The following is a 26,045-nucleotide window of genomic DNA, read 5'->3' as shown; positions in this document are numbered from 1 at the left end:
TGGATTCTTCCTGAAGGATGACATCATAGTAGGGAAGTTTCTGTATAGTCAGTTGTTGGAGGGCTCAGAAACTTGTGATGTCTGCTTAGAATTCCAGAATTGGACATTTTCCTTTGTGGTGTGGTCAGCGAATGTCAGCCCAAGGGTGAACTTGAGGAGCAGCAACAGGGCTTTCAAGTGACTGTAGCGTTGAAACTTGTTTCTTCACCTTCCTGTTTAATTTTTCTTTTTACATTTGTGTGTGTGTGTGTGTGTGTGTGTGTGTGTGTGTGTGTGTGTGTGTACACGTGTGTGTACGTGTACACGTGCTTCAAGTGGGGTGGGGTGGGGAGCACTACCCTCAGGCTCACATGTGGCATGTGTATGCATATATGGTAAGAACTACTTGCAGGAGTCACTTCTCTTCTTGTGGGCTCTAGGAGTTGAAAACTCAGTCATAAGGCTTGGTGACAACCTCCTTTACCTGCTAACCTGTCTTGCCAGCCCAAGTTTTACCATTTTTTAAAATTCAGTATTGTGCCGGGCAGTGGTGGCACACGCCTTTAATCCCAGCACTCAGGAGGCAGAGGCAGGTGGATCTCTGTGAGTTTGAGGCCAGCCTGGGCTACAGAGTGAGTTCCAGGAAAGACACAAAGGTGCACAGAGAAACCCTGTCTCAAAAAAAAAAAAAAAAAATTCAGCATCAGTGGTTAGAGGAGGCTCGTTTGGCTGCATCAGTGTTTGTTTTACTTGTGGTCAGAATTTGTGTTTCCTGCTTATTTCCCTAGAGCTGATGACTAGAGACTTAGTTTACCATGAATCTCAACATGAAAACCTTTCCCAGGTGCTGAGATGGTTAGTGTTTAGAACTCTGACTGGTGACTCAGGGATCCAGTGTTATCAAGAAAGTAGGTTCGGGGCTGGAGAGATGGCTCAGAGGTTAAGAGCACTGACTGTTCTTTCAGAGGTCCTGAGTTCAATTCCCAGCAACCACATGGTGGCTCACAACCATCTGTAATGAGATCTGGTGCCCTCTTCTGACCTGTAGTCATACATGCTGTATACAAAATAAATAAATAAATCTTAAAAAAAAAAGAAAAAGAAAGAAAGCAGGTTCATTGAACTATAAAGAAAAGCTACATGAGAGACCTTGTCTTAAAAAAAGAAAAAAAAACAGGGCTGGAGAGATGGCTCAGAGGTTAAGAGCACTGGTTGTTCTTCCAGAGGTCGTGAGTTCAATTCCCAGCAACCACATGGTGGCTCACAGCCATCTGTAATGAGATCTGGTGTCCTCTTCTGGCCTGTAGTCATACATGCTGTATACATAATAAATAAATAAATCTTAAAAAAAAAAAAGATTAAAAAAAATAAATTGTTTCCTGAAGCATTTCATAGTTCTTGATTATGAATAAACATAAAAAAGTTATTTTAAAAAAAAGACAAAAACAAAAAACAATAAAAATTATAGGTATAGCTGGGTTGTGGTGGGGCACGCCTTTGATCCCAGCACTCAGGAGGCAAAGGCTGGTGAATCTCTGAGTTGGAATCCAGCCTGGTCCACAGAGTGAGTTCCAGGACAGAGAAACCCTGTCTTGAAACACACTCCTTCCCCCTCCCCCCAAAAAAAAGTTAAAAAAAAAAAAAGAAAGAAAGAAAAGCACAGTAGTCAGGTGTGGTAGTACACACCTTTTAATCCCAGCTCTCTTGGGAAGTAGAGGCAGGCCAGTCTACAGAGGGAGAAATCGAAACTGGTCACTTAGAAAGCTACAGAACTAACTCTTCTTTAAGTTAAGTGGCACAGTTCAAAGTAGACTGTTGGACTGTATTTTATTCATTGTCATTAGCCACCTGCTATTTACTTAGCAAGATTTCTTTTTTGTTTGTTTGTTTGTTTTTTGAGACAAGGTTTCTCTGTGTATCCCTGGCTGTCCTGGAACTTGTTTTGTAGACCAGCCTAGCCTGACTTTGAACTCAGAGATCCATCTGCCTCCCAAATGCTGGGATTAAAGGTGGTGTGTTACCACCACAGCCCAGCTATTTAGCAGGATTTTAAAGGGTGGTTTTGTTTGTTTGTTTGTTTGTTTTTGGGAGACAGGGTCTCATGCATCCCAGGTTGGCCTAAATTCCCTGTGTAGCTGAGAATGACTTGAACTTCCTTTCCTGTCCTTCAGCCTCTACTCTAGAATTGTGGGATTGCAGGCATGCACTAACAGTTTGTGTAGTGATGAAGACTGAACCGGAAGCTATGGGTATTGACAGATATTACCAACTGAACTACATTCTTAGCACTTGGTTTATTTTTTGAGACAAGATCACTTATAGCCCTCAAATGATAACTTTGAATTATTCATCTTCCACCTTTTAAGTGCTGAGATTATTGGCAAGCTCCACCATACCTCATTTCTAGCATGTTTTTTTTGTTGTTGTTGTTGCCTGTAGTATTTGTTCATGTTTTTTATTTGCAGTGTTAATGATCTAATTCAAGTCCTCATGCATTAGAGGCAAGTGCTTATCAATAAATTACTTCCCTCCAACATTGTAAATTGGACACATTCTGCTTGTCATGCAAGGAGCTGCAGTTAGGAAGCACCAGGCTGAGAATAAGAAAATCCAGTCCATTGGGATTAAATTTTGACTGAATTGACTACTGTTTCATGTGCTTTGAACAGAAATTCAACACCCACCTTCCTTCCTTCCTTCCTTCCTTCCTTCCTTCCTTCCTTCCTTCCTTCCTTCCTTCCTCCCTCCCTCCCTCCCTCCCTCCCTCCCTCCCTCCCTCCCTCCCTGTCTCTCTCCCCTGTCTCTCTTTTCTTTTCTTTTCTTTTCTTTTCTTTTCTTTTCTTTTCTTTTCTTTTCTTTTCCTTCTCTTCTCTTTTTTCTTCCCTCCTCTCCCCTCCCCTCCCCTCCTCTCCTCTCCTCTTCTCTTTTCTTTTCTTTAGAAAGGGTCTCACTATGTAGCCCTGGCAAATTTAGAACTCTGTGGACCAGGTTGCTCTCAAACTCTCAGAGATCTTCCTGCTTCTGCCTCGTGAGTGCTGGTGCTAGAAGCATGTCCTGCCGCACCTGGCTAGCACTTTTCTTTATAGTTCAGTGAACCTGCTTTCTTGACAACCCACTTGGTTGGATCCCTTGTGATGGAGGTTGTTGCCTTTGTGAACTTGTGTTCTAACTACTCTTGTTTACTAGTCTTTCCCATAGCAGTGAAGGAAGGCTATTATAGCCCCTGGCTCATAGTGGGGAACATTGGTGCTGCTATGTCCTACTGGTACCTGAATACTTAGAGCAGTGGTTCTCAACCTGTGGGTCATGACTTCTTGGGTGTTGTCAAATGATCCTTTCACAGGGATCACATAACACTAGCAAAATTACAGTTATAAAGTAGCAATGAAAATAATTCTATGATTAGTGTTCACCATAACAAGGAACTGTAGTAAAGGGTTGCAGCATTAAGAAGGTTTAGAACCACTGGCTTAGAGCCTGATGATGTACTGTTGGGCTTAAGCCAAGTAAGGCCATCTTGTAAGCAAAATGGGGCACTCTACCCAGACAGCATGGCTATTCCCCAGTGGAGCGAGAGGAGTCCTCCAAAGAAAAATTGGGCTGATGGGAATTAGGAAAAGAAAAGTTGATGCTGAATAGATGACTAGCAAGTTTTCACTAGGGAAGGATACCCTGGAACTAACTCTTCCCAGGTGATAACTTAACTTGGATGGCACATTAATGAGATGCAGAGGGCCAGATGTAGTATAGCATGATACCAACAGACTTGAGTCACTGGGCTCCTTGCTTTGTGTCTCTGATTTGGTGCTCTGCTGTGCTTTTGTTGGTGGCCATTCTGCCTTGACAGGATTTGCCATTCCTGTCCTCTGGTGTCAGAGCATGTGCATAGTGATTTTCATATAGATGATTTGATGCTTGGTTCTTTGAAAATTGAGAAGGCATGATGCTCTCAGCTAAAACCAAGAAGACAACGCTACTCGTGAGCTCTTGGGCCTAAAGTGTCCCAGAACGCTTCTTTGGCTTGGGCTTAGATGTCAAAGAACACTTTTGGTATTTGCTTTGCTTCTTCTCAATTTTTTTCTTTCTAATTTACCCCTTTGTAGTGGAGATTGAACCTAAACCACTGAACTATGTACTCAGACCTCTTTTTTTTTTTTTTTTTTTAATTTTGAGATGGGGTACAAGATGGTTCAGGGGTAAAGGCACTTGCCACACATCCTGGCACCTGCGTTTGATCCCTGGGACCTATGTAAAGCTGGAAGGAGAGAACTGAAAGCAGAAGTTGTCTTTTGACCCCTACACACATGGTATACACACCCACCTTCCCAATAATAATAAAAACATCTTTTTAAAGGCTAGAATAAGCCGGGTGGTAGTTGCGCATGTCTTTAATCCTAGCACTCAGGAGATAGAGGCAGGCGGGTCTCTGTAAGTTCGAGGCCAGCGTGGTCTATAGAGCGAGATCCAGGACAGGCACCAAAACTACATAGAGAAACCCTGTCTTGAAAAATAAAAAAAAAAAAAAGGCTAGAATAAATTTAAGACAGTGTCACTGAGTTGCTCAGATGGACATTGAATTTAGTCTCCTAAGCATCTGGGATTACAGGTTTGGACCACCAGGCCCAGCCTCTGTTGATTCTTGGAGAAGATCTTTCTTTTTATTGCCTGTTGTGTGTGAACTTTGGACCTAATTTAGATTGGTTCATTTCCCTCTCTCCCTTCCCAGTGCCCTGAGGAATTGGGCATGTTAGGCTGATGATGTGCCACTGAGCTGCATACATTCTTAGCTTAATTTTTGGTTTTTTAGACAGGGTGTCTCTGTGTAGCCCTGGCTGTCCTGGAAATCCATGCTCTGCAGACCACATTGGCCTCCAACTCAGAGAGCTACCTGCTTCTGCATCCTGAGTGCTGGTATTAAAGGTGTGCATCACCACCATCTGGCAATACCCATAATTTTTATTGGTTTTTTTTTTTTTTTTTTTAAGACAAGGTTTCTCTGTGAAGCTCTGGCTGTCCTGGAACTCACTTTGTAGACCAAGCTGGTCTCCAACTTAGAGGTCCACTTGCCTCTGCCTCCAAGTGCTGGGATTAAAGGCGTGTGCCAACACCACCCAGTCTGTTTTTGTTTCATTGAAGACAAGGTCTCTCATGTAGCCTAGGCTGGCCTAGAACTTGCTGTGTAGCCAAGGTGGTCTTGAACTTTATCTCCTGTCTCCATCTTCCAAATCTTGAGATTTCAGGTATGTGCTACCTTACCTGGCCACTTTTTAAAAATTTTGAGGGGTGTGTGTGTGTGTGTGTGTGTGTGTGTGTGTGTGTATGTATAGGGTGGTGCAGTGCCTACAAAGAGGGAGTTGGATACTCTAGAGGTGGAGTTACAGGATGTTTTGTGGGCTACCTTACTTGGGTGTTGGGAACTGAACTTCAGTCTTCCGCAAGGTCAGCATGGGCTCTTAACCCTGGAGTCATCTTCCTCGTCTCCTTTTTATTTTCTTCTCCCTCCCTTCTCCTTTTCTTTCACAGGTTCTCACCTTATATACCTGGCCAACCTGGAACTCACTGTGTAGACCAGGTTGGCCTCAAACTCACACCTGCCTCTTCTTTCCTGTTGCTGGGATTAAAGGTGTGTGCCACCACATTGGATCCCTTTTTTCTCTTTGAGACAGGGTCTTAACTCTTTTTTAATTTATTTAATTTTATATGCATTGGTATTTTGCCTGCATGTATATCTTTGTGAGGGTGTTGGGTCCCCTGGAACTTGAGTTATAAACAGTTATGTGCTGCCATGTGGGTGCTGGAAATTAAACCTGGGTCCTCTAGAAGGCAGTCAGTGCTCCTAATGCTGAGCCATCTCTCGAGCCTCTTGCCATCTCTCAAGCCCCCCCCCCATCTTACTTTTAGCCAAGTGATCTTGAACTCAGTAATTCTATCTAAGCCTTCCAAGTACTGAGATTATAAGAGTGTGTCTCCATACCCACTTAATAACTGTTTGTTTGTTTGTTGTCTCATTTCATTTATATGTCTTTGTTTGTGTACATGTTCATGTAGCACATATGAAGGTCAGAGTACAGTTTGCAAGAGTCTATTCTCTCTCACCACATGGGTCCTGGGGATTGAACTCAGATTGGTAGCTTTTACCCCTTAGTCTATTCCTCAGAGGCTTGACATCCACAGTGGGTTCTTTGTTGTTGTTGATTTTCATTTTTTAGACTTACTGTTTTATGTGTTTGTGTGTATGAATATATACCACATGTAGGAAGGTGCCCTCAGAGGGTATTGGTTGGATTTCTTAGAACTAGAATTATAGGTGGTTGTGAGCCTGATGTACCGTCTCTACAGCCTCATAGTTTTGTTTTTGGTTTTTTTTTTTTTTTTTTTTTTTTTTTTGGTCTGGTTTTTTTATTTTTTTTTTTTTTAAGATTTATTATGTATACAGCATGTATGACTGCAGGCCAGAAGAGGGCACCAGATCTCATTACGGATGCTTGTGAGCCACCATGTGGTTGCTGGGAATTGAACTCAGGACCTCTGGAAGATCAATCAGTGCTCTTAACCTCTGAGCCAACTCTCCAGCCCCCAGCCTCATAGTTTTTACTTGACAGGTACGAAGTAGGATCCTGGCAATTTGCTGAATAGTTTGTCACTCGGGCCCAGGGGTTTTGACACACTAACTGCAGTTGTGGGTATCACTCTGTTTGGTAGGGGAGCCTGACCCACAAGTGTTATTTGATACTGGTTTGCGTTTCCTGACAGGTCTTAATAAGCAGGACTGAAGTCGGCCTTGCCACTTGGCTGCTGGTTTTAACCCTCAACTTCCCAAATGCTCTCTTTCATTTAGGTTTGCTACCCTTACCATTCTTGCTAGCTGTGTCCTTCCCTGTGCATAGAGAGTCTCCTGGATCTTTTCCTAATGTCTTTCTGGGGCCAGCCCAGTAGTATACTCCTGGTCAGGCTTGGTTGTTGACACCATTGACATTGAGTGGACTTTGGATGCCATTCACAGCAAGAGCAATGTGGTGGCTTGGCTGGGTTCCTGCCACACAGCTCTCTCCACTCAGAAAACGAGATGTTTTAAACATGATGACCAGCCCTTGCTCTCGAGCCCCCTTGGAGTTTGCTTGAGGAACTGTTAGACCTGTCAGTTTCTTGTCTCTTTCTGGTGAAGGCTTAAGAAGTCAACAACAACAAAAACAAAAAAAGAAAGAAGAAAAAAGAAATTGTAAGAGGAAGCACCCAGTAGGTGCATAGTTCTAAAGATTAACTTTGGGTCATGATTTGAGAGAGTTAGAAGCAGGATTGGGGATTTAGTTCAGTGGTAGAGCACTTGCTTAGCAAGTGCAAGGCCCTGGGTTCTGTCCTCAGCTCCGGGAACAAAAAAAGAGAGAGTTAGAAGCTCCAATGAGAACATCTGGTTTCACTTGATCTTAGCCAAAAGGCCAAGAAGCTATGAAAGAACATCTATCTAGTTTCAGAGGAAGGTGTAGACTGCTGAGCCTGAGTTTAAAAACACAGATACAGGATATCTTAGACTGACTTGACCTGTGGTACATCTCTTCATGACTGCTTGTGACAAAAGACAGTTCATACTTTAGTCTGGCCTCTTTGCAGCTCTCCTGTATTCTCTTGCTGTTGCCTTTGAGCATGGGTCTGAGGGGGAGAGCAAGTGCCTGTTGCTTTTCCTAGCATTTTCCAGATGTCTAGCTGGGTCTGTGTAGTGAACTCTTCCTCCCTCCTCCCCCCAGACAGAGTTTCTCAGTGTAACCCTGGCTGTCCTGGAACTCACTCTGTAGACCAGGCTGGCCTCAAACAAGATCTGCCTGGCCTGCCTTTGCCTCTTGAGTGCTGGGATTATGGGCATGGACCACCACTGCTATGAACTTTCATTTCTCATTCAATGACCTCAGAATGAGAAAACTGGAGACCCTTCTAGACAGTCTTAGTATACAGGTTTGGATTATCAGGAGGAGACTCTCAATGGCTGGGTGGCTCCCATATTTCTTCCTGGGTTGCTATTAAGAAATGTCTGGCATGGAGGCTAATGCGTAGCCCTGATGTTTTAAGTTCTCATGGGATGTACACTTTCTCTATTTGATCCAGATCCAAAAAGTTTTTTTTAATAATTTATTTTATGTGAATTTGTGTCAGATCCCCTGGAACTAGAGTTACAGACAGTTGTGAGCTGCCGTGTGGGTGCTGGGAATTAAACCTGGGTCCTCTGAAAGAGCATCCAGTACCCTTAACCAATGAGCCATCTCTCCATCCCCTGATCCTGGAACTCACTTTGTAGAGCAGGCTGGCCTCAAGCTCACAGAGCTCCACCTGCCTCTACCTCCTGAGAGCTGGGATTAAAGGTTTGTGTCACCACGCTCAGCTGACAGTGTATTCTAACTGCTGAGCCATCCCTTCCCTCTCACCCTCGGTTTTGTATGCTGTTATTATTTGTGTGTGCATTCACACAGACTGTGTGTGTGTATATGTGTATGTCAGAGGACAACTTTGTGGAGTTCTTTCTTTCCTTCCAGCCTTATGTGGATCTCAGGGATAGAACCCAGATTGCCAGGCTTGTTCAGTAAGCACCTTGACTCACTGAATCATCTCAGCAGCACTCAAGAACTATTGCGTTTGTGAATATCCAATGAAAAATGTAAAAATTATTTCTGAACTAGTAAGTAGAAGAAGTGCCTTTTCCATTTGAGCTGTTTTGATGTGCTCACACTTTTAATCCCAGGAGAGGCAGAAGGGTCTCTGAGTTAAAGGCCAGCTTGGTCTGCATAGAAAGAGCCTGTCCTTTTTTTTTTTTTAGACAGAGTTTCTCTGTGTAACAGCTTGGCTGCTGCTCTGGAAGTAAGCTTTGTAGACCGGGCTGGCCTCGAACTCACAGAGATCTGCTGCCACTGCCTTCTGAGTGCTGGGATTAAAGGTGTGGGCCACCATGTCTGGCTTGAGAGAGTCTTAAAAGAAAGAGAAGGAGAGAGAAAGTTAGTTTTGTTTGGGACTGGTGAGTTGACTTGGTAGTTAAAAGAGACTGCCTCTGAGCCTGAGGATCTGAATTCAATCCCTGGGAAAGGAGAGAAATGACTTCCATGAGTTGTTCTCTGATATCTGCAAACACATCATAGCACACACTGACCTATATATATAAATACACATCCCCACAAATAAATAAAAATGTAGTAATAAGCCGGGTGGTGGTGGTGGTGGTGGTGGTGGTGGTGGTGGTGGTGGTGGTGGTGGTGGTGGTGGTGGTGCAGCATGCCTTTAATCCCATCACTTGGGAGGCACAGGCAGGTGTATCTCTGTGAGTTCAAGGCCAGCCTGATCTACAGAGCGAGTTCCAGGATAGGCTCAAAAAGCTGCACAGAGAAACCCTGTCTCGAAAAAAACCAAAAAGATTTTTAAAAAAGTAGTAATAAAAAAAGAGTTAGGTTCATGGTGAATTTAGAAACCTGAGCTAAAGCTGGGAGTGGTTGTGGCACATGCCTTTAGTCCCAGTGGATTATGTGAGACCAGCCTGGTTTATAAATGAAGTTCCAGGACAGCCAGGGCTACACAGAGATATCCTGTCTCAAAAAACCAAATAAAGAAAAAAGAGAAAGAGACCGTGGCTTAATAAGCTCACAAACTATATTTTGTGGAATTGATTACCTTCCTACTGTGTTGTGACAGTGGAGGATTTGCAGTACTGTTAAATGGAGTGATGAAATAAGGCCTTGTAGAATGAGGTGTCATAGAGAAGCCATAGATGATGAGTGGGAGGTGCTGAGATTCCCACCAGATACCCGTGGGTTTCAGCCCCTCCTTGGGCATTTAGCCTCCTGAACAGCTTCTGTTAGATACATCTCGGTGGCACATGATTGCAAAGGTAGGATGGGGATGGCACATTGAGGATTCTAACACTAGGTCTTCCTCTGCCCCAACTGGTTCTTTTAAGCCTTTTTATGTCAGAAGGGGCAGGACCATCCTGCCCAGACCCTGCTCGCCCGCCCACATCAGTCGGCAGTGGCCCTGTTCCTATTTCTATGTAGAATAGTGTTTATCTACGTCTCTACTTGCTCTTCTCATTGCTCTTCTGCTGGATCACCACAGGAACCTCCTGACAAAGTTTTGCTTTCCCACTTTCCCTGTTTCAGAGCAGTTCTTTTTTTTTTTTTTTTTTCCCTCTCTCTTGAGACAGAGTTTCTCTGTGTTTTCCTGGCTGCCCTGGAACTTGCTCTGTAGACCAGGCTGGTCTCGAACTCAGAGATCCAACTGCCTCTGCCTCCGAAGTGCTTGGATTGAAGGCGTGCACCCCCACTACCCAGCTGGCAGAGCAGTTCATAAATATACCATCCCTTCTACCAATGCTGCAGAGACTTCCCATGAACCCTAAGGTATCCACCATACTATCTGTACATGTACATGCCTGTCAAGAGGTGGCCTTCCCTGCTTTAGTCATGCAAAGCTGCACAGTCTGACAGAACTCCATGGCATCCACAAAGTACTATGGGTAGAGGTCAGACAGAGAGATGGGGATCAACTTCAGTCCTGAGCTCCCAGGCCTTGTGATGCTAGTACCTGCTGCTGCTTTCGTGGGTTTGTGAATGGGAAGCACTGACAGACAGTATAGGACTGAACGCTTTATGGAGGCCATTGGTGTGGACCATGCTAGCTTGGCTCTTACCCCACAGCAGGGGTTGAAGAGAACAAGGTTTATTATGTATTTGGCACAGGTTGCTGGCATGTATACATTTCATTGTGGCATAAGTATGGTCTCTCCTGGAATTAAACTGTACTTGTAGATCAGATGCCTGGTGACCCTGCCTTTGTGCCAATGTGCAAGTCAAGTCATGAAGATTCAAATTTGGGCTTGGTGTGGTGGAAGCAGAGGCAGGCTCTGAGTTCAAGGCCAGCCTAGTTCTACAGAGCAAGTTTCAGGACAGCCAGGGCTGTTGCACAGAGAAACCCTGTCTTGAAAAAGAAAAAGAGAAGAAAAAAGAAAAGGAAGGAAAGAGGGAGGGAGGAAAGAAAAGGAAAGAAAGAAAGAAAGAAAGAAAGAAAGAAAGAAAGAAAGAAAGAAAGAAAGAAAGAAAAAGAAAGAAAGAAGAAAGAAAGTTTGGCCTGTGCTGTATGGGTCTGTCAATTTTATTACAATCTGGATTTCATATATATTAGTTTACACTGCAGCTCTTGGTTGTAGCTGAGTTGTAGGAGTTGGTTAATCTGATCCTGACAGTTCTTCCTTCAGTCTGTCCAGTCTAAGGCTCTGTGCCCTTGTCAGTTTTGCTACAGTGTATCTCACCAGTAAGAACACACCACTTTGTGGCCATATCCCCCTCTTAGAGTTATGAATTCCAAAATGTATGTGATCTACAGGAACATTCAGGGTGTCTCTTCAGTCACTTCTGTGGGGCAGGCAGTTATCTGACATTAAACATGGATAGCTTCCTACCACTTAACTAGACATTTAGTGCATGGGTCGAAGCCCTAGTCTTCCCCATCCCTACACCCAGATCCCAGCATTCTATAAGTCATTGGTAAGTCTAGAAATGAGTGCTGTTCTTGTTTGGTTGGGTGGCAGTCAGCTCATACTGCATGTCTCTGGCTGGGTGGGTGCTATCCTCATCCCCTGCCAGCCAGGGAAGCTCTGACTACAGTGGACCTCTCTGAGCTCTGTGCTCTTTTAAATAGTATATAATATAAATTTATTTTATTTTTTTTCAGGAGGGTATTGATCTTCTCCAAATTGTTACTAAATACATCTCTAGTCTCCTGGGCATACTTTTCTCAGACAGATGTTCATGCATCTCTATAGAGTGCTAAGTTTCCCTCTGCTGTCTTTTATCAGGGTTATTTCCCCAGGGATGTTCTTTTGTAGTGTTGGCTGTATATGGTCTTTTTTTTTTTTTTTAAACCTTTTTAGAGCTTTATTGGGGGGGGGGAGAAAGGGGGAGAGAGAGAGAAAGAGAGGACAGATGGAAGGAAAGAGAGCGGAAAGAGAAGGGGGTGCACAGAGGGCCCGCCTGCTTTTTAGGCTGGGACGCCGTTGCAGGCTGGTAACGTAATTAAGGACAGAATCCTTACATCCCAGACTTTCACTTATTATAAAAAAAGCAGGTAGATGGGAATAGGGACGTCGTTCCTCTCAAAAACTGCTTCCAGCTGACTTTTGGACATCTGTTGGCTCTTGGAGGAATGGAGAAGTGGAGTCTTTCGAGGTAGACAGGCATTGTGGGATGCTGTCTGTCATCCGTTTGCTCTGGAGACATGTATCCCTCTTGGCTGTGGCTGGGAACTTATTGTTTGACAAGATGCTGGTGACACAGAAAAAAACTTAGAGAAAAGAATCATTATTATTTTATGTTGACATTTATCTGAGGTAGATCCAGCCTGTCCCTATAGATTTTGAAACATGTTAAGCTTTATGAGAGACATATTATTTTAAATAATCTGTCTCTGATAAATAATCTGTTTCCTTTATTAGTTTGGCATCTTTCTCTATTTCTCATATTCTTGAAACAATATGTGTTTATAATTAGAAAGTGGTTTTTTTTCCTTCTGTGTATGTATGTTTGCATGTGTCTGCATACATGTAGAGTCCTGAGATTGATATTGAGAGTCTTAAGTGCTTTTTAATCTTATTCATTGAGGCACGATCTATCAGTTGAAACCAGGGTTTGCCAGTATGGCACTGAGATTATAGGCAGTCTGTTACACCCACTTTATATTTACATGGGCTCTGGGGATCTGAACTTCATTCCTCACTTTTGTGAATAAATGTTTTAACTTTTGAGCCATGTCCCCAGTCCAGAAAAGTATATTATTAAAAAAAAAAATATTGAGAAGACTGAGAGATGGCTTAGTGGTTGAGAGCACTGGTGCTCTTCCAAAGGACTTGGGACCATTTCCCAGCTCCCACAGCTTACAATATCTGTAACTCCCATTTCTAGGGGATCTGATGCCCTCTTCTGGCCTCTGTGAGCACCAGGCATGCACATGATGCTCAGGCATATATGCAGGCAAAATACCCATATACGTGAAATAAAATAAAGTTATTGATTTAGATAGACATGATGCTTTGTAACTTTAATGCCATCCTAGCACTTGGGAGGAGGCTGAGGCAGGAATATTACTTCCTGTTCAAGACCAGTGGATCAACAGAGTGAGACCCTGTCTCAAAAAGGCAAAAATAAACAAACCAAAAAAAAAAAAAAGTCAGGTGGTTGTGGCACATGCCTTTAATCTCAGCACCTGGGAGGCAGAGACAGGTAGATCTCTGTGAATTCGAGGGTGGCCTGGTCTACAAAGTGAGTTCCAGGGCAGTTAGGGCTACACAGAGAAACCAACAAAAGAAAAGAAACGTTACAAAAGCCTTTATTTTATTACATTTGTTATTATTCTTAGCCACTTCTGGAGTTACATGACCATGCATGTGCTGTCAGGTATCAGGCAAAATGTGTAGTCACTCCAGGGCCTTACGCCCTAGCAGCAATCTATGCGCAGCGCAGCTTGGTCAGGTAATCTGTATGCAGTGTGATCACATAATCTAAGTGCATGTGTCTCCCTCTCTCCCCCTCCCCCAACCCCAACACACACAAAGTTTCCCTGTGTAGCCCTGGCTGTCCTGGAACTCATTCTGTTAGATCAGGCTGGTCTTGAACTCAGAGATTAGCCTACCTCTGTCTCTTGAGTTCTGGAATTAAAGGTGTACTCCACCACTGCTCGGCTTTTTTGAGACAGGTTCTTTATTTAGTTTTGACTGTTCTGGAATTTGATAAGTAGCTCAAACTGACCTCAAATTTAGAAATCCTCCTAACTCTGCCTTCCAAGTGCTAGGATTAAAGGTGTGCACCACTACCACCTGGCTTGAAGTTATTTATGTATTTTAACAGCATTAATACAGTATTTATGTGTAAAAAATTTAAGTACTTTTATACATTTAAAAATTAAAATAATTAGACAGGTGTAGTGGTGTATGCCTTTAATCCCAGCACTCTAGGCAGAAGTAGATAGAGCTCTGAGTTCGAGGCCAGCCTGGTCTACAGAGAAACTGTTTCAGAACAAAACAAAAATTTAAAGAATTTACTTGCCAAGGTAGTGAGTGGTATAGGCCTTTAATCTCAGCCCTGGGGAAGCAGAGGCAGTTGGATCTTTGAATTTAAGGCCAGTCTGGTGTACATAGTGAGACCTGTCTCTAAATAAATAATTTAAAAGTAAGGCATTCAGTACTTGAAAAAAGTACAGGGGTGTGTGTGTGTGTGTGTGTGTTTGTGTTTCTCTATGTCTATGTATCTATGTCAGTGAATGATACATGAGTACAGTGCCTGTTGAGGCCTGAGAGTGTCAGATCCTTTGGAGCTAGAGTTATAGGTAGTTGTGAACTATTTAATGTTGGTGCTGGGAACCGACCTTGGGTCTTCTGTAAGAGCAGCGAACACTCTTTAATTGTTAAGCCATTTCTCCAGCCCCTATAAAATGTATATAAACAGTCTAACATGAGTCTGGAGAGATGACTCAGTGATTGAGACCACTGGCAACTCTTACAGAGGATTCTGATTCCTTTCATCACTAGAATAGTAGCTCACAACCTCTGTAACTCCAGTCCCAGGGTATCCACCTCCCATTTCTGGTCTCCACAAACACCAGGCTCTCAAGTAGTACACAAACATACATGCAGGCAGAACACCCATACATATTTTAGAAAATAAAAACAACATACATCAACATTATATTCTTAGAAAAAAATACAAACAGAATATATTAAAAATTTTTGTGGCAATAACTTTAGTTCACACCATGCGAAAAGCAGTACATTAATCAAGATACACAAGCTGTTGTAGGTTCTAAATTGAAGGATTGTTTTTCTTTTTATTTCTCTGTCGAATCCTCAAGCCTGTGACACTTAAAACTTGCTAGCCTTTCTATTGGGAAATAAACTATTTTACAACAATGATAACATATTAATAGACAATTTGTTTAATTATGAATCAGTCGAACTTTGTTCAGCAGTGGCTGAAACTCTTCTCATGTTCTTGTTTTCTTGATAAAACGGTGCTGCCTATTGGCTGCACTGTTTGTATTTGATTCATCCATCAGAGACTGAGTTGAAATTAAGATAGAAGTTGTATTATATGTTGGAATCCATCAGTTCTGAAGAATATGTAAACATGCTACCATGGGTATATACAATTGAATAAAACATCCTGGATAAAAAAAAACCTAATAGTTTTGCTGGGTGGTAGTGGCACATGCCTTTACTCCTAGCCCTGGGGAGGCAGAGGCAGGCAGATCTCTGTGAGTTCAAGACAGCCTGGTTTACAGAGTGAGTTCCAGGATAGCCAGGGCTACACAGCGAAATCCTGTCTCGAAAAACCAACAAAACAGAAAACCAAAAATCCTACCTGATGGTTGTTTATTTGTATATTCTTTAGAAATTCTATTACTACTTTAGAAAGTGTTGCCTTACAGAGTGTTTCTTCTGTATAACTGCACTCTACTGAATGATACTTTTAGATAGAGCACCACTGACCCCCAATAGGTGGGTCCTCTTGCAATTGCTTGAAATCCCATAAGAACTTCCTTTATTCAGACTGGAGTTGGCTGTGCCTTGTAGTCGCCTCATGGTCTGTCTGAAAGAAGTCTTCTACATTTGCAATTCCACCCCCCAGTGGTCAAATCACTGTGGGTCTTTACTGTTTCTGAGACTGCACAAGCAACTTTGATCTTAGATTTTTATTTATTTAGGATGTTTGGTTTTTTGGTTTTTCTTTTTTTTTAAAGATTTTTATTTATTTATTATGTGTACTGAAGAGAGTGCCAGATCTCATTACAGATGGTTGTGAGCCACCATGTGGGTGCTGGGAATTGAACTCAGGACCTCTGGAAGAGCAGTTTGTGCTCTTAACCTCTGAGCCATCTCTCTAGCCACTGGTTTTTGGTTTTTCAAGACAGAGTTTCTCTGTGTAACAGCCCTGGCTGTCCTGGAACTCAATTTATAGACCAGGCTGGCCTTGAACTCACAGAGATCTGCCTGCCTCTGCCTCCCAAGTGCTGGGATTAAAGGCGTGTGCCATCACCTAAATTTTTTTCATTAAAAAAATTACTATTTTATGTGTATGGGTGTTTTGCCTACATCTATGTATATGCACCATGTACATGCCTGGTGCCTTCAGAGGCCAGAGAGGACATTAGATCCCCTGAACTGGAGTTACAGATGATATTAGTACCATGTCATACAGAGGCCATGTCAGTGCTGGGAATGTAACCCCTGGGTCTCTGGAAGAGTGCTTTAACCTCTTAACCATTTCTCTAGGCCCTGAGATTTCAAATTTTTATTATTTATTTTAAATTGTGTGTATATATGTGTACGCTCCCAAGGAGGTCTAAGATTTCAGATCTCTATAGCTAGAGTTAGAGGTGGTTTTGATCCACTTGACATGGGTACTGGATATAGACTCCAGTCCTCTGCAAGAGCAGTAAGAGCTCTTCACTGCTAAGCCATCTTTCTGGCAAGCCTCCCTGCCCAATGTTTTAAAATTTAATTTAATGTATATGGCTGTTTTACCTGTATGTATGTATGTATGTATGTATGTATGTAAGTATGTATGTATGCTCATATGATCTGTGAGTGTCTGGTACTTTTGGAGACCTAAGACCATCAGATTCCCCTGGAACTGGAGTTATGGACTGTTTTTTTTTTTTTTTTTTTTACAATTGGATGTCGAATGCCGTTTATTGAAAGAGGGAAGAAACCTTAAATACGTACAGGCTTACAGCACAAATGGAGGAACCCCCGGAGGGCAGAAGTTCGCTGTCAATGGTCCACATTCCAGACTCAATGTTCTATATTCTTGCATCTAAGTAGTTAATGCCCAAAATGCAGGATACACAACAAGGAACTTCCCTTAAGCATTCAGAAGGGTGGATACTGGCAGGGAATCTGAATAGGGAGGACATCTGATCAAGGTCAAGCAAGCAAGGCTGCAGCCACTCCCTATGGACTGTTTTTAATTGCCACGTGGGTGCTGGGAATTGACCCTTGGTTCTTTGTAAGAAGAACTTACAAAGTCTTCTTACTTTGTAAGAAGAATCTTAACTGCTGAGCCATTTTCCCAGCTTCTTTGTGAATCCTTCTTACACTCTTTACCAATTTGAAGTATACTGTACAGTGTTGTGCTGCCTTGGTTTGTGGTAGTGGGTGTGGTGTTCAGTATTGTAGTTCTGGGCAGTGTCAGCAGTTTGGATGGTCCTGGATGCTGTGTTCCTGAGACGCTGTATTATGGTGTGCTATGCTCAATGCTGTGGTGCTGCAGTGTGGTTGAATGTTGAGATACTGCTGGGTGTTGGGCTAGTAGTATGTGTGATATTATTGATATTCCTGTGTGTAATTGACAAACAGTCTTTGTGGAGCCTACTTGAGTAGGGTTTAATTGGGTGGCATGTCTCTCATTTGGTGCATTATGCTTTTTATGTTGGAGTTGATCTAAACTAGTAACCCATTCTGTGGCTATGACTTCTTTCCCAGGATGGTTTTTATTTGAGACAGTCTTGCTATGTAGCCCAGATTAGCCTGGGACTCAAGGTGTGATCCAGGCTGGCCTCAAACTCAACAGAGATCCTCTTGCTTCTACCTACTGAGTACTGATGGTATTACAGGTGTCAGCTACCACACTTGGCTTTCTTGTTTTCCTTTAAGGTGCTGGGTATTGAATCTGGGGCTGTATACATGGTAAGTAGGCACTCTACCACTGAGCTATATGCCTACCTTACTACCTTAGGATATCTTTGAATGTGTTTTTTGTTGTTAGTGTTCTCTCATAATATTGAAGGCTTTTCCCTCTGAAGCTTCTCTCACTGTGAAGAAGAAACTTGTGTTTCAGTTATGAGTTGTTTTGATAATTTCTTCTTTCTGATGTCTTTTTTTTTTAAACTTTTGTTCTTTTCATCATTATTTTTTCAATTTGGAGTTTCAATTGTGAATTATCGATCTTAGACCCTATGAAATGATGCCCTCCACCCCTTTTTTTGAGGTAGTGTCTTATTATGTGGCCCTGGCTTGCCTGAAACTCACTGTGTATCCCAGGCTGGCCTTAGCGTTCCAGCAGTCATCCTCTCTCTGCCTCTGGAATACTGGAATTACAAGTGTGCACCACAACATCTGGACTTTAAGACATTTGTTTAAACATGAGAATTCAGAGGAAAAGACATGTGAACTAGTCAGTTAGAGAAGGTCAGGTGTGATCCCCATGAAACATAAAGTTGGTGGTGGAAGGTCATTTGTCATAGAAGTTCATTATGAGGTGCCTGTGAGTGAGAAATGGCATCCCTCTCAGGAACATAGTGTTCTGTGAAGTAGGTTTTCCTACATGAGACACAACTGAGGTCTTGGTTTGTATGTGTGTGCTTCCCATTCTTCTACAACTCAGGGTTTCTTACCTGATCCTTTTGAGGACCTTTTCTCATCATAAGAAAATTGGACCTGGCCATGGTGTTGCACAGATTTAATCCAGCAGTGGGGAGGCAGAGGCAGCAAATCTTTTATGAGGCCAGCCTGATGTGCATAGCAAGTTCCAGGTCAGTCAAGGCTACGTGAGAAAGAAGGAAAGAAAGAAAATTGGTTTCTTCCCTGCAGTAGACTATTTTCCGGCCACCAGAGGCCAAGGTAAAGAGTACACATGCCCTCAGAAAAACAGAAACTAGGACAGAGCCCATTGAGTCCATAATACTCTCCATTTAAAAGTGTTGTTTCTTGGCTGGGCGGTGGTGGCGTACACCTTTAACCCCAGCACTCAGCACTCAGGAGGCAGAGCCAGGTGGATCTCTGTGAATTCCAGGCAGAGTAAGATCCAGGACAGCCAGGGCTACACAGAGAAACGCTGTCTTGAAAAACCAAAAAAAAAAAAAAAAAAAAAAAAAAAGTGTTGTTTCTTTATTTCTTTGTTGTGTGTGTGTGTGTGTGTGTGTATGTATGTATGTATACTGTGTGCATGCATGATTTGTATGTATGTTCAGATGTACCTGTGGGATCAGAGGTTGTCAGGTGTCTTCTCTAGATATATTAAAGCAGGTTCTCTCACTCAAACCCAACGGTTGCTGGTTCTACTAGTGCTTGCTCCACTCCCCAAGCACTAAGATTATGGGGGGGACACACCCCATCCACCTAGCATTTATGTGGCTATTAGGTATGAGGACTAGAGACCCCCTACTTTAATAAGAGCACCACAGACTCAGCAGTGAAAGCAGGCGGTTTTATAACCTTACAAAGTTAGGTGTCAGTGTCAGCTCAGAGTGGAGGGCGAGCTGATTGATTGCAGAGAACAGTTTTTTATAACCCTAAACATAGGTCCCTTCCTCTTTTTCCTCTAAGTAATCAGAGTACATCTTAATGTCATCTGCCATTTGCCATCTACATTTTTCTGTTTTCAACAGAGGTCATGGATGGATTCATCTCTATGTTTTACATCCTGTTTTTTGTTTGTTTTGGTTTTTCTCCTTTCTTTCTTTCTTTCTTTCTTTCTTTCTTTCTTTCTTTCTTTCTTTCTTTCTTTCTTTCTTTCTTTCTTTCTTTCTTTCTTTCCTTCCTTCTTTCTTTCCCTTCCTTCCTTCCTTCCTTCCTTCCTCCCTTTCTTTTTTTTTTTTTTTTTTTTTTTTTTTGATTTTTCGAGACAGGGTTTCTCTGTCATTTTGGTGCCTGTCCTGGATCTCGCTCGGTAGACCAGGCTGGACTCAAACTCACAGGGATCCGCCTGGCTCTGCCTCCTGAGTGCTGGGATTAAAGGCATGCTCCACCACCGCCCGGCTTGTTTTGGTTTTTCAAGACAGGGTCTCTCTGTATGTCCATGGCTGTCCTGGAACTCTCTGTAGTCCAGGCTGTCCTCGAGATCCATCTGTCTATGCCTCCTGAGTGCTGGGATTAAAGGCATACCTGGCCATCCTGTTTATTTTAAAGCTTATCAGACACATGACTTTGTCACATCTGTAGACAAACTTAGCTTTTAATAGTTTTATACTTTAAATGTCTAGTTTAGGTGAGGGGTAAGCTAAACAGATGGGTAAAAAAGTGTAGCTAAATTAGCAGAAAGGATCTGGTGTTTTTTATGAGTATCTGAACCTAAGCTGGCTCAAGATGCTTTTGGGTGTATGTATGTATACCACACATTTAAAGGAGCCTTGGAGGTCAGAAGAAGGTGTTGGATCCCCTGGAACAGGAGTGGTTGTGAGCTGCCATATGGATGGTAGGAACCAAACCCAGGTTCTCTGTAAGAACAGTGAGCGCTTTTAACCCCTGAGCCATCTCTCCAGTCCTGGTTTTTTTTTTTTTTTTTTTTTTTTTTTAGTTTCTTAGGTGGGGATCTGAACTCAGTTCCTTAAATGCTAAGCACTTTACACTGAGCTGGCTCCGTAGTGCCTATAAATACATTTTGACCTTGACTAAGTTCATAAGTGTGAAGTGTTGACAGTTTTCACAAGTTCTGTAACACACACACACACACACACACACACACACACACACACACACACACAGCCTTCCTTAAGGTAAATGTGCTGGATGAAGATACCGCATCTGAGAGTTCTTCATGGCTGTCTTTGGGTTAATGGTGGATACAGACTTCCCTCTACATCTTGAAGAAGCATAAGAATGAACACAGGTTGGGTGTGGTAGCATACACCTTTAATCCCAGCACTAGAAGGCAGAGACAGGTGGATCTCTGAATTCAAAGCCAGCCAGGTCTAATGAGTGAGTGAGAACCTGACTTAAAAAAAATAAAACAAGGGCTGGAGAGATGGCTCAGAGGTTAAGAGCACTGGCTGTTCTTCCAGAGGTCCTGAGTTCAATTCCCAGCAACCACATGGTGGCTCATAACCATCTAGAATGAGATCTGGTGCCCTCTTCTGGTCTGAAGGGATATGTGCAAGCAAAAGCAGAACATTGTATACATAATAAATAAGTCTTAAAAAAAAAAATAAAACAAGAGGGGCTGGAGAAATGACTCTGGTTAAGAGCACCAGCTGCTCTTCCAGAGGACCTGGGTTCAATTCCCTGTACTCACATGGCATCTCACAACTGTCTTTGACTCCAGTTCCAGGGCATCTGACACCCTCACATAGACATACATGCAAGCAAAACATAAAAAGTAAAACAAGGCAGCCAGGCAGTGCTGGCACACACCTTTAATCCCAGCACTTAGGAGGCGGAGGCAGGTGGATCTATGTGAGTTGGAAGCCAGTCTGGTCTACAGAGCGAGTTCCAGGACAGCCAGGGCTACACAGAGAAACCCTGTCTCAAAAAAACAAAACAAAAAATAAATAAATTAATAATAATAATAATAAACAAAAAAAGATGGCCACAGCTCCTACATGCACCTCAAAGTTGAAGCTATTGCTACTTTACAGTGCTTATTTCACTGTCTTGAGTTTATGAAGAATTGGCATGTCTTTGGAACTGACAGTCCTCTGAAATATCTGCTAATTAGGTCATGGCTAGAGTGAGGGCTGACATTTCCACACAACATTATTTATCACATGACACCTTCCCCCTCTTAAGACAAGACCTTGCTACCCTCCTGCCTCAGCCTCCTGTGTGCTGAGATTATATGTTTACATCAACACTCAGCTATTCTACTTTTTTGAAATTCCACTATTTAAACCTCACTTCATTAATTAGAGTGTTTCCTTTTCAGATTTGTGTATGCCTATAGAAGTATTCTGAAACCATTTGTATGAGTTCAGGCTTTCAAGTGAGGACCTTAAAGGACTCTGATGGAAGCTGTACAGTCACTTAGGTGTAAGCAGAAAGGAAAGAGTTTTAGGACTTCACAGCTTTTGAGCCCTGACTAGCAAGTCCCATGTGTGGCTGTGCAGAGCTTTCTCATTCAAATTCCTCCTTGCATACTTTTTACTTTGATGTGTTAAGAGATACATAGAAGACATGGATTTGCTGCAGAAAAGAAAAAGCAAAAGTAACAGAGGTGTCTATCCTTAGCACCTAGAGATAACAATGTATGGCCTAGATTCCTCTAGATTCTTAGTACATACATAGTCTAGTTTTTAATTCAGTGATTTTAAAATCTGTAGTATCCACTACATATATTTTTTATCAGTTTATTTATTTGTGTATGTGTGTACATGTACACATGTGTCATGCATTGTCCATAATGTGGCATCAGAGAACAACATCAGAGAAAGTCAGTTCTTTCCTGCTATTGTGTCCAGTGATTGAACAGATTGGGCATCAGGCTTTACCTTCTAAGCTATCTTGCTTGCTCTTTAGCAGTTACTTTAAACATTTGCTGATTTGATTAACACTGGAATGTGTAGAAATTGGGGTGGAGAGGACATGATGTCAGACATGGCTCCCACTTACCCCCTTTCTCTTCCGTAGAGCCTGGTAGAATCACCAGTACTTGGGCCCTGTGGATCTGTTGTTGTTCTGACTTGAGAATCTTTTGCACATTTGTGTTATTTAGCTGTTAGCAGTAGCCAACCTCACCCTTTTCTCCTTCCAACTGATGCGTGGGATACTGGGCCAGAGATAGTGTAGTCTACATTGAGATTGAGATTCTTCTGTATTGCATGCTGAACCCTTCCCCATGCGTTGTGAGAAATCCTACAGAGAAGCTACTATTGTTCTTCCCTTCTTCCTTTCCTTTTTAAATTTTAGATAGGGTCTTTTCATGAAACTGTAGCTGGCCTGGAACGCACTACGTAGACCAGGCTGGCATTAGCCCACAGAGATCATCCTGCCTCTGCCTCCCAAGTGTTGGGAGGCCTGCACTACCACACTTGGCTGACCGTTGTCATTTCTGCTTTACAATGAGGAAGTGGTGACTTGATGGTAATAGGAAATTTGGCCAGAATTCTTCAAGGTCACTTCTGTTGGCAAGTGTAATCGTCTCATCTGCTGCATTTGCAGAATATGTAGGACATGTACCTCTTTACCCCTATTCCTTGATTTCACCTCTAAAGAACATTTGTGTGTGCTGTTGAAAGTGGGTGCATCAGCAATCATAAGAATAAACATAATGCCTGCTAGAGAGTAAACCCACGTGGCCAACTCCTAAGCAGACCAGAAAGGCTTATCCTCATCCACTTGATTATTTATTCTCTCATCTTTTCATGTCTTAATATCATGTGGGGTTCATAGAGCTTCAGTTAGGTGGTACCCAGCTCAGTTAAGCTGCAAAGTGGATCCACAATGAATGACAGGCTGCTCCAGTTTCTAATGTCACCTGCACCTGCCTCCAAGGCTTCTAATATCTGACTGATATACTTACTGGTGGAGGGTGCTGGTGACTGTGATCCCCACAGGTGGAGGTAGAGGCCGAATTCCTGATTTTACATGATGGAAATGAGATTGTGATAGCTGCTGGTGACTGGTGTGTACTGCATTTCACGGGATGTTCTTTTTCCTTGAGGTACAGAGGTGAGGTTCTTGTTCTTTAAGTAGCTGTGTTTACACAGTGTGGATCTTCTTTGTGGGCCAGTGTTTTGCATTTTATACAGATGGTAATTTAGATGAGATGTTCCCTCTCACTCTTTTAGTACCGTCTTCACTGGTTCTTCTGTACTTCTGAAACCTAGTGTGAGAAGATACAACTCTTGGAAGAGGAGTTATCTTGGGAAACTAGTCTCTTGTCTCCAAAGTGAATGTGGAGTGAAAAATACATTGGTGGCCCTGTCATGGTGATCTAATGAGATGGACACAATCAGAACCCAGACATGTCACTGCCATCCATGCGTGGGTATGCATCATAACATGGATGGATGGCAGTTGTTATCCATGGGTAGACCAGATCAGGATATCAACAGCATACTCTTTTTTTTTTTTTTTTGGTTTTTTGAGACCAGGTTTCTCTCTATATCCTTTTTGGTTTTCTTGAGACAGGGTTTCTCTGTGTAACTCTGGCTATCCTGGAACTCATTTTTTTAGACCAGGCTGGTCTCGAACTCACAGAGATCCTCCTGCCTCTGTCTCCCAAGTGCTGAGAGTAAGGCTTGCATTGGTGGCATGCTATCATTCATGAGTGGACAGTTTAGGACATTAATGATATGCTGTGATGCCATCTGTTCTTGTATGGCAGTTCCCTTCATCTATCTGGGACTCTGGATATAGGACCTAAGACTAAGTGTTATTTCTTTGTAGTGGTGGGGCCACAGCTTATCTGAGTCATTGTATGGAGATCAGCAGGGTGGGCTTGTGTCACCCATCTGGGAAAGGACTGAATTCAGCTCTATGAAGTTAATGGTTCTGCACCTGGAAGTAAAGTGCTCATTACTTCTGGATGTGCACCTTATATGTGCTGTTTGCTGTTCTGAGGGCAAGATACAGACTGGTGTTGATGGTAGGAATGCAGCTGAGGGTAGTCTCTTACCAAAGTATAGATCTAGGTTCAGGCAGGAGTTAGTCTATAAATGATGAAGTTCAGGGGCAGGTCTGGAGACAGTAGCCTGTAGGTAGTGGAGCATGGTCAGTCTACTTGCCTGTTCCCTATTTGGCTTCAAGGCTGGCTTCTGCACTGTGCCAAGAGATGGTCCTCACCAATGCTGTCTGAGCCACAGGGATGTCACAAAGAGCCAACAATTACTGGAGGAACGCATCCAGTTTGAGTTGAGTATCTTGAAAATAGGTAGCCAAAGACACAGGACTTGGAGGTGGGAGTCCTAAGAGTTAGACAGACCATCCCCTCCCGCCCACAGTCATCTGTTCAACCGAGTATGACCCACCTAGTTTAATACAGATTTGCCACTAGGCACCAGGGTAAGGAGCTGGAACAGTAGGAACAAGCCCTTCGAGAGAATACATTTGCTGGCTCTTGGCCTCTGCCCATTTTGGGCAAAAAGTTTAGCCTGGCAGGAATCAACTGAAGCAGAATTCTGGCCAAGGCTGTTGGGAGAGGAGCTCAAGGCCTCTAACTCTTAGGAGTATTCCATCACCTGCTGCAACAAATTGAAGCCAGTATAGCCCTATACCTGTGGGTATTAGGTTGCTTCCTCAGGAGATTCGGGCAGAGTCAGGTGATCACTGTCAGCACTGGAGAGAAGAAAGAAAGAACAAAAACAAAACAACAAAATCCAGTGCTTCACGCTGGGCCGGGTAGTTTAGACGTCTTAGGAGACTGAGGCAGAAGGATAAATGTGAGTTTGAGGCCAGTTTGGGCTGCATAGTGAAGCCTTGTCTCAATCTCTTCATATGTCTAAATCCCTGGCACTAAGCCACATCCCAGCCCTGCCTTTTTTTTTTTTTTTTTGAGATTCCCCCCCCACCCCTTTTCCCCAAGACAGGGTTTCTCTGTGTAGATTTTGGGGCCTGTCCTGGAACTCACTTTGTAGACCAGGCTGGCCTCGAACCACAGAGATTCACCTGCCTCTGCCTCCCAAATGCTGGGATTAAAGGCGTGCACCCCCACTGGCCAGGCCATGAGATGGGGCTCTCTTTATAGTCCTGGCTATCCTGGAACTCATTGTGTAGACCAGACTGGCCTTGAAGAGACACATCCTCCTGTCTGTGTCTCTTGAATGCTGTGATTAAAGTCATATGCCACCATGCCCAGCTCATCCTTGACTTTTTATGTCTGTGCTGTGGGTGATTACACTCAAGTCCTCGTGCTTGCACAGCAGTCATTTATAACTGAGCTATCTCCCTAGCCCCAAGATAAGTATTTTCATTGACTCGTGTTGTAAAATTTCCTATAGGAAGCCTGAAGGACTTTTAGATACCAAGTAGATTCTAGCTGGGAGACAAATGAACCAGGGATTGAGATGCCATAGCAATGTCGACTGTGGATTTGGTTTCCAGAACCCATCTCACGCAGTTCATAACTATTTGTACCTTCAGTTTCAGGAGATACAATACCCTCTTCTGGCCTCTGAAGGCACCAGGCATACACACGATACATATGCATGCATATATGAGTACATATGGGTCCACTCTGGGGCAGCTACTGGTGACCAGAGTACCTCTCACAACGATCTGAATGCCAGCTAATATTTGGTGTTTTAGGGGTGGGAAAGAAGCACTGAGTATCCAGGAGACCAGGGTCGTATGACAGGGCATGTCGCTGAACCGAAGTGGGCAGAGGCCAAGTGAGTAG

At 43.0% G+C, this 26,045-nt stretch overlaps 1 protein-coding gene across 2 annotated transcripts in view; it reads left to right on the top strand.

The window, feature by feature from the left end:
• Axin1 (axin 1) overlaps nucleotides 1-26,045 on the top strand; it is a 58,722-nt gene that overhangs the window by 5,760 nt on the left and 26,917 nt on the right. The gene's annotated exons all lie outside the window — the stretch shown is intronic.

The sequence above is a fragment of the Peromyscus leucopus genome, chromosome 8b (genome assembly GCF_004664715.2).
Source record: "Peromyscus leucopus breed LL Stock chromosome 8b, UCI_PerLeu_2.1, whole genome shotgun sequence".
Lineage (NCBI taxonomy): Eukaryota > Metazoa > Chordata > Mammalia > Rodentia > Cricetidae > Peromyscus > Peromyscus leucopus.
This window is presented reverse-complemented; position numbering and strand designations above follow the sequence as displayed.